General features: G+C 64.3%; 1 protein-coding gene across 12 annotated transcripts in view; it reads left to right on the top strand.

The window, feature by feature from the left end:
* The first annotated feature begins 500 nt into the window (after positions 1-500).
* The window catches only part of LOC140471320 (sodium channel protein type 8 subunit alpha-like), a 512,936-nt gene continuing 507,041 nt past the window's right edge, over positions 501-6,395 (top strand). For 7 of the 12 annotated variants that reach the window (XM_072567329.1, XM_072567326.1, XM_072567328.1 and 4 more), the window contains exon 1: positions 898-1,030. The gene's annotated coding sequence lies outside the window, so the exon portion shown is untranslated. Of the gene's footprint in view, positions 550-649; positions 766-897; positions 1,031-1,283; positions 1,629-6,395 lie in introns of those variants that run through there. The other 5 variants (XM_072567324.1, XM_072567320.1, XM_072567321.1 and 2 more) reach the window with 5 other exon arrangements.

Genomic DNA, 6,395 nt, shown 5'->3' with positions numbered 1-6,395 from the left:
TTGTCCTGGATGGTGTTGAGTTTTCGGAGAATTGTTGGAGCTGCACCCGTCCAGGCAAGTGGCAAGTATTCCATGATACCCCTGAGTTGTGCCTTGTGGACAGACAATGAGGAGTTAGGAGGTGAGTTACTCGTCCAAGACCCAGCTTCTGACCTGCTTTGGTAGCCACAGTATAATCCAGTTCAGTTTCTTGTCAATGGCAAACCCCCAGGATGTTAGAGTACTGAAGAAGTCATCCCAGACTCAAAACGGTTCTCTCTCCACCTGCTGTGTTTCTCCAGCATTTTCTGTGTTTGTCCTCGGAGGTCGAAGCCGGCTGACCTACTCTGAGTACTGCCACAGCAAAGCATTCTCTTGCTTTCCAGCTGCCCACAGACCTGAAACCCATTTTCTATTGAAAAGGAGCAGCAGGAGAAAACAAACAGGAAAGAAACCGAAGTGTATAGCAGGGGGGGAATCATTGGTTCAGTGTGAGAATGACACATGAAACCAAACATCGAGGACAGGGGCGCAGTGGTCCTCAAAGAGCCATGACTCAGTAAGAAGCAGGTACCGGCTGTCATGCACTTTCACATAGCCCTTGAGAAGAGCGGATTGACGAATGGTCGGATCACATGCAGCTCCATTCCCCCCCCCCCCCCCACCCCACCGGCGTTTCACGGAAGCCCCGAGGAAAGTTGGGCGAGTGCTGCTGTGTGGAGCTGACCGGCAGAGCTGGGAGAGGAGGCCAATGGCAAAGTGAAGGCGAGGAGGCTGAGTGAGTGAGTGAGTGAGTGAGGTGCTGCTGGATTCGAAACCCAGGCATTTGAGGAGGGGGGTGGGAGAGACACACACACACACACACCACACACAGACTGTTTTTGGACACGATCCCTAACACGCTGCTGAGAGTCATCAATTATGCAAGGTAACAGCACGCACTGGGAAGGAAGGAAGCGCTGCAATATGGCGACAACCGCAGTTTCTCCTGCATCCTTTCAACATCTGCAGTACAGCATCACCTTCCGCGGTCTCTCTTAGAGCACCGAATGTAAGTCAATCCCTTCTTTTCTCGGGTGCCGCGCTTCCCCCCCCACCCCACCCCCCCTTCACCCTCTCTCTCTCTCTCTCTCCCCCCCCCCCCAAAACCAACCAAACAAAAAACCCCCCCACACAGCAACGAAGCGGCGTTTTATTCGCCTCCGCTTCGCCCAGCAGAAGCTCTTGCCGCAGAACAATTTTTCCAGCCGTGAACATCGTCTGCATTTCTGAGTAGGGTGTCTGCTGGGGATCAGCCCCCACCCAAAAAAAGATTCCATCCTCTCTGCAGGTTCCCTCCAGAATTGCTGCCCCCCACCCCCTTTTCCGCGGGTTTCGCCCGGAATCTCAGCTCAGTTGCTGAGAGATGGCACAATATTGAAATGTCAGATGCGGTCTCCATCCATGGCACTCGCCCAAACGCCGCCAAATCTCCATCCTCCACGCTCTGAGCTGGGGAGAGCGGTTTCATTCCTTCGCTACAATTTTCTATTTGTATACACCACCCCCCCCCACCCCACCTCTCTCTCTCTCTCTCTCTCTCTTAACCACCCGAATTGTAAATGCATCAGATTGCACCATTTTATTGAGAGGCCGGAACACTTTGCACAGTAAGAGGGCAGGGTTGGGAGGGAGGGAGAGGGGAAAGGAGGTGGGAGTGGGGGTGGGTGTGTGTATGTGTGTGTGTGGGTGGGGGTGGGGGGGGGGCGGGGGCGGAATCTATGGTTGGGTTAAGTTCTTGAAAAGGGTTTGGAATGTGTGGTTATGCGGTTAAAGGGAAGCGCTGGGTGTCACCGCAGTTAGAAAGTCAAATTGAACAGAGTGGCTGCAAGATCGGAAAGGTAATGCTATGGTGTGCTGGAAAGGCTGCTAGTGTGAAAACTTACTGTCCCCTTTCACCCCCAGCATCCTTCGCCCCCCCCACCACCACCCATTACCACCCCCGTACCCCCCCGCCCCCAACACTCCCACCCACAGCATCCTCCAACCCATTACCACCCTGTACCCCCCTAACACTCCTACCCCAGCATCCTTCTCCCCCAACACTCCTACCCCCACAGTCCTCTTCTGCCCCCAAAACTCCCACCCCCAGCATCCTGTCCCCAACACTCCCACCCCCAGCATCCTGCCCCTACAATCCCACCCCCAGCATCCTGTCCCCCAACACTCCCACCCCCTCATCCTGCCCCAACAATCCCACCCTCAGCATCCTGTCCCCAACACTCCCACCCCCAGCATCCTGTCCCCAACATTCCCACCCCCAACATCCTGTCCCCCAACACTCCCACCCCCAACATCCTGTCCCCAACACTCCCACCCCCAGCATCCTGTCCCCCAACACTCCCACCCCCAGCATCCTGTCCCCAACACTCCCACCCCCAGCATCCTGTCCCCCAACACTCCCACCCCCAGCATCCTCTCCCCAACACTCCCACCCCCAGCATCCTCTCCCCAACACTCCCACCCCCAGCATCCTGTCCCCCAACACTCCCACCCCCAGCATCCTGCTCCCCAACACTCCCACCCCCAACAGTCCTGTCCCCAACACTCCCACCCCCAGCATCCTGTCCCCCAACACTCCCACCCCCAGCATCCTCTCCCCAACACTCCCACCCCCAACATCCTGTCCCCCAACACTCCCACCCCCAGCATCCTGTCCCCAACACTCCCACCCCCAGCATCCTGTCCCCCAACACTCCCACCCCCAGCATCCTCTCCCCAACACTCCCACCCCCAGCATCCTCTCCCCAACACTCCCACCCCCAGCATCCTGTCCCCCAACACTCCCACCCCCAGCATCCTCTCCCCAACACTCCCACCCCCAGCATCCTGTCCCCAACACTCCCACCCCCAGCATCCTGCTCCCCCAACACTCCCACCCCCAGCATCCTGCTCCCCCAACACTCCCACCCCCAGCATCCTCTCTCCCCAACACTCCCACTCCCCAGCATCCTGCTCCCCCAACACTCCCACCCCCAGCATCCTGCTCCCCCAACACTCCCACCCCCAACATCCTGCTCCCGAACACTCCCACCCCCAGCATCCGCTCCCCCAACACTCCCACCCCCAGCATCCTGCTCCCCCAACACTCCCACCTCCCAACATCCTGTCCCCCAACACTCCCACCCCCACATCCTGTCCCCCAACACAGCTCCCACCCCCAGCATCCTGTCCCCAACACTCCCACCCCCAACAATCCTGTCCCCCAACACTCCCACCCCCAGCATCCTGTCCCCAGCATCCTGTCCCCCAACACTCCCACCCCCAGCATCCTGTCCCCCAACACTCCCACCCCCAGCATCCTGCTCCCCCAACACTCCCACCCCCAGCATCCTGTCCCCAACACTCCCACCCCCAACATCCTGCTCCCCTAACACTCCCACCCCCAGCATCCTGTCCCCCAACACTCCCACCCCCAACATCCTGCACCCCTAACACTCCCACCCCCCCAGCATCCTGTCCCCAACACTCCCACCCCCAGCATCCTGTCCCCAACACTCCCACCCCCAGCATCCTGTCCCCAACACTCCCACACCCAACATCCTGCACCCCAACACTCCCACCCCCAACATCCTGCACCCCAACACTCCCACCCCCAACATCCTGTCCCCCAACACTCCCACCCCCAACATCCTGTCCCCAACACTCCCACCCCCAGCATCCTGTCCCCCCAACACTCCCACCCCCAGCATCCTGTCCCCAACACTCCCACCCCCAGCATCCTGCACCCCTAACACTCCCACCCCCATCATCCTGTCCCCCAACACTCCCACCCCCAAGCATCCTGCACCCCCTAACACTCCCACCCCCATCATCCTGTCCCTAACACTCCCACCCCCAGCATCCTGTCCCCCAACACTCCCCGCTCCCAGCATCCTGTCCCAAACACTCCCACCCCCAACTATCCTGTCCCCCAACACTCCCACCCCCAGCACCTGTCCCCAACACTCCCACCCCAGCATCCTGTCCCCAACACTCCCACCCCCAACATCCTGTCCCCAACACTCCCACCCCCAACATCCTGTCCCCAACACTCCCACCCCCAGCATCCTGTCCCCAACACTCCCACCCCAGCATCCTGTCCCCAACACTCCCACCCCCAACATCCTGTCCCCAACACTCCCACCCCCACATCCTGTCCCCAACACTCCCACCCCCAACATCCTTCCCCCAACACTCCCACCCCCAGCATCCTGCACCCCTAACACTCCCACCCCCAGCATCCAGCCCCCAACACTCCCACCCCCAGCATCCTCGTTCCCCCAACACTCCCACCCCCAGCATCCTGTCCCCAACACTCCCACCCCCAGCATCCTGCCCCCAACACTCCCACCCCCAGCATCCTGTCCCCAACACTCCCACCCCAGCATCCTGCCCCCAACACTCCCACCCCCAGCTCCTGTCCCCCAACACTCCCACCCCCAGCATCCTGCCCCCAACACTCCCACCCCCAGCATCCTGCCCCCAACACTCCCACCCCCAGCATCCTGTCCCCAACACTCCCACCCCCAGCATCCTGTCCCCCAACACTCCCACCCCCAGCATCCTGTCCCCAACACTCCCACCCCCAGCATCCTGTCCACCAACACTCCCACCCCCAGCATCCTGTCCCCAACACTCCCACCCCCAGCATCCTCTCCCCAACACTCCCACCCCCAGCATCCTGTCCCCAACACTCCCACCCCCAGCATCCTCGTTCCCCCAACACTCCCACCCCCAGCATCCTCGTTCCCCCAACACTCCACCCCCAGCATCCCACCTCCAACACTCCCACCCTCAGCATCCTGCCCCCAACAGTCCCACCCCCAGCAGCCTGTCCCCCAACACTCCCACCCCCAGCATCCCCCCCCCCAACACTCCCACCCCCAGCATCCTCGTTCCCCCAACACTCCCACCCCCAGCATCCTCGTTCCCCCAACACTCCCACCCCCAGCATCCTCGTTCCCCCAACACTCCCACCCCCAGCATCCTCGTTCCCCCAACACTCCCACCCCCAGCATCCTCGTTCCCCCAACAGTCCCACCCCCAGCATCCTGTCCCCCAACACTCCCCCCCCAGCATCCCCCCCCCAACACTCCACCCCCAGCATCCTCGTTCCCCCAACACTCCCTCCCCCAGCATCCTCGTCCCCCAACACTCCCACCCCCAGCATCCTCGTTCCCCCAACACTCCCACCCCCAGCATCCCTCGTTCCCCCAACACTCTCACCCCCAGCATCCTGCCCCCACATCCCTCCCCCCAGCCCTCTTCCTCCTAACACTCCCACACCTTCCCTCATATCCCACCCCAGCATCATCCCACCAACATCCCTCCCCCACACTCCTGCCTCGTCCCCCATATCCCCACCCCAGCATCACCCCACCAACATCCTCCCCCACCTCCTGCCCCGTCCCCCATATCCTCACCCCAGCATCACCCCTCCAACATCCTCCCCCACACTCCCACCCCCTCCCTCACATCCCCACCCCACATCACCCCTCCAACATCCTTCCCCCACACCCACCCCCCCCCCCCCCTCCCCCCCCACCCCCCCCCCCCCCCCCTCCCCCCCCCCCCCCACCCCCCCCCCCCCCCACCCCCCCCCCCCCCCCCCCCCCCCCCCCCCCCCACCCCCCCCCCCCCCCCCACCCCCCCCACCCCCCCCCCACCCACCCCCCCCCCCCCCCCCCCCCCCCACCCCCCCTCCCCCCCCCCCCCCCCCTCCCCCCCCACACCCCCCCCCCCCCCCCCCCCCCCCCCCCCCCCCCACCACCCACCCCCCCCCCCCCCCCACCCCCCCCCCCCCCCCCACCCCCCCTCCCCCCACCCCCCCCCCCCCACCCCCCCCCCCCCCCCCCCCCCCCCCCCCCCCCCCACCCCCCCCCCCCCCCCCCCCCCCCCCCCCCCCCCCCCCCACCCCCCCCCCCCCCCCCCCCCCCCCCCCACCCCCCCCCCCCCCCCCCCCCCCCCCACCCCCCCCCCCCCCCCCCACCCCCCCCCCCCCCCCCCCCCCCCCCCCCCCCCCTCCCCCCCCCCCCCCCCCACCCCCCCCCCCCCCCCCCCTCCCCCCCCCCCCACCCCCCCCCCCCCCCCCCCCCCCACCCCCCCCTCACTCCCCACCCACATCACCCCACCACATCCTCCCCCACCCCCCCCGCCCTCACATCCCACCCCAGCAGCACCCACCAACATCCTCCCCCCACACCCCCACCACCTCCCCCACACCCCCACCCCAGCAGCATCCCACCACATCCTCCCCCAACCCTCTCACCCCCTCCCCCACATCCTTACCACCAGCACCATCCCCCAAACACTTACCATCCACATCTCTACCCACAGCTTGACTCTGACTGCCCTTTCCACCCCCCCTCCCCCACATCCTCACCACCACATCCTAA

Source organism: Chiloscyllium punctatum, chromosome X, assembly GCF_047496795.1.
Source record: "Chiloscyllium punctatum isolate Juve2018m chromosome X, sChiPun1.3, whole genome shotgun sequence".
NCBI lineage: Eukaryota > Metazoa > Chordata > Chondrichthyes > Orectolobiformes > Hemiscylliidae > Chiloscyllium > Chiloscyllium punctatum.
The sequence above is the reverse complement of the archived record's forward strand: the minus strand, read 5'-3'. Positions and strand labels throughout refer to the sequence as shown.